Here is a 2,500-nt window from a genome sequence, read left to right as displayed (position 1 = left end):
AGTGAGTGAGTGAGTGAGTGACAGGTGGTGTCGCAGCGCGTATGAGTCACAGTGAGGTGTCAACTCTTGAGACAATAGTGAACTTTTATCAAATTTTGAGAAAGTGAAGTAATGAATGAGGCCAAGGAGCGAGAGAGAGAGAGAGAGAGAGAGAGAGAGAGAGAGAGAGAGAGAGAGAGAGAGAGAGAGAGAGAGAGAGAGAGAGAGAGAGAGAGAGAGAGAGAGAGAGAGAGACTTTCCAATACAAACATACATATAATTATCACAACATTAGTGCAACTTGTTATTATTATTATTATTATTACTGAGCACCGAAATTTCCCACCAATAAAAATAAAACCAAACAAAATAAAAACCAATATATTTTGTACGTACATCGTCTCGCTCGTGTGACTCTTCGCCATCTGGAAGGAAAAACGAGAAAAAAAAAATATTAGTACCGGAAAATCATATGAAGATCAAAATACGTAACAAGAATATATATAAAAAAAATAATAATAATAAAAGAGCAAGATTGAAGATACTACTGCTCACGTGGCGTCTCTCTCTCTCTCTCTCTTGTGTGCATGTGTGGATGGAAAGAAAGAAGGAAGCGAAAAAATGCACAAAAAATACTCGTGAAATAGACAACTGGGAAAGAAACGAAGAAATACAACAAAACCAAAGACAAAAAGTAACAACAATAGAGAACAGAAGCCCAGCAACAAAGACACGCAGACAAGAACATGAAATAACTGAAGGACCGATTGACCGACACACCGACACACCCAGAGACACACAAACTTACGGACAGACAGACAGACAGACAGACACACAGAACATGCAAGTAACCGAGTCCTGAACTTCACCAAAAGTAAGGAAAGTTAAGCAGTAGACATAAATGAAAAACAAGCAAAGAAGTAGTAGATGTAAGTGTAAAAAGCGATAATAAAGTAATATAAAAAGATAAAAAAAAAAGTAAGAAATAATACTGAATAAAAAAACAAACAAACAAACAAACAAACGAGCAATGAAGAAAATATGAATAATAAACTAATGGATTTATCAACTTTGCTACCTAAAAAAAAAAAAAAATAAAAGATAACAATGAAAACCAAGCAGAAAATAAATAAAGAAAAAAAGAAGGTATATAAAATAAACTAACAACTTTACAAACATTTTCTTTTTATCTCCCCTCAGTCAATCTGAATAAATAAATAAACAAATAGATATAATGAATAACAACCCATGAATAAAAATAAAAACCTCCACATCTTATCTTTATCTCCATCTTCATCTTCATCAGCAGACTCTCCACTCTCCTCCCTCCCTTTTTCTCCCTTTACTTTCTCCCCTCCTCTTCCTCTCCCTCTCCCTCTCTCCCTCTCTCTCCCTCTCTCTCTCTCTAGGCATAACACAAGGTAAATGTTGGGAATAAATATATTAGAAGTAAGGAAAACAGTACCCCGAGATCCCATGTAAACGTCGCATGGACCTCATAAAGTGGATGAAATACTGACCGGAAACAGGACGTGGAATGCAAGGCGTGTTTGGTGGTGGTAGTGGTGGTGGTGGTGGTGGTGGTGATGGTGGTGGTTGTAGTGGTGGTGGTGGTGGTAGTAGTAGTAGTAGTAGTAGTAGTAGTAGTAGTAGTAGTAGTAGTAGTAGTAGTAGTAGTAGTAGTAGTAGTAGTAGTAGTAGTGAATATTACTCTTCACCTCTTACTCCATCTACGAGTATTCTCCTTTCAACCAAGCCTCTGCCTCCGGACCCCCCTTTCTCTCTCTCTCTCTCTCTCTCTCTCTCTCTCTCTCTCTCTCTCTCTCTCTCTCTCTCTCTCTCTCTCTCTCTCCCTCTCATTCCAGAGCCTCTCCGCCTCCCTCCTCCATCTAATTCAGCCTCCTCCTTCCTTCAACACCATATCCTTAATTCCCTTCCTCTTCCTCCTCTTCTTCCTTCAGCTACATAGCCACTCTTCCCTCCAATCTCTTAATTCACTCTATCTTCCTTCCTCCTCTTCCTCTTGTTACCTCCAACTACTTAATTCACTCCATCTCCCCTTCTCTTCTTCTTCCTCCTGCAACTACACAACCACTTCACTCCACCTCCCTTAGTCCTCCCTGCCCACACTGGCCCCTCACCCCAAGCTGCCTCATCAACACAATTATTTAATCTAATTAGCAGGCAAGCTGACAGTCGACACCGCCCCGCTCGTGGGCTGCGGGGATGGTGGCCGATTATCTCCCCACCTGTTCCCAGAGCCCCGCGAGATGCTACCTCACCGCCCAGCCACCAACCACTAGCCACCTGCGTCTGCGTCTACGTCTGCCGCCAATCGCCTCTTCTAGAATTGATGCATATTGTAATTGGTTAATGTGGTTGGTTAACTAGTGGGATTTTTTTTATTTATTTATATGGATGTTAGTTTTTTTTATGTAAGAGGCAGTGGTCAAAGGGTACCAAAAAGTTAAGAGTGCCAGTCCCCCCAAAAAAATAGGTCAAAGGGAATCGTTGCAAATAG

General features: G+C 40.7%; 1 long non-coding RNA gene across 2 annotated transcripts in view; it reads right to left on the bottom strand.

The window, feature by feature from the left end:
* Positions 1 to 2,500, bottom strand: part of LOC135105920 (uncharacterized) — a 145,090-nt gene that overhangs the window by 79,122 nt on the left and 63,468 nt on the right. For both annotated transcript variants that reach the window (XR_010271058.1, XR_010271056.1), the window contains exon 3: positions 376 to 404. This is a non-coding gene — a long non-coding RNA (uncharacterized LOC135105920). The remainder of the gene's footprint in view (positions 1 to 375; positions 405 to 2,500) is intronic.

This window comes from Scylla paramamosain, chromosome 12 (assembly GCF_035594125.1).
Source record: "Scylla paramamosain isolate STU-SP2022 chromosome 12, ASM3559412v1, whole genome shotgun sequence".
NCBI lineage: Eukaryota > Metazoa > Arthropoda > Malacostraca > Decapoda > Portunidae > Scylla > Scylla paramamosain.
Note: the sequence above shows the minus strand (reverse complement) of the source record. Positions and strands in the feature narration are given on the sequence as shown.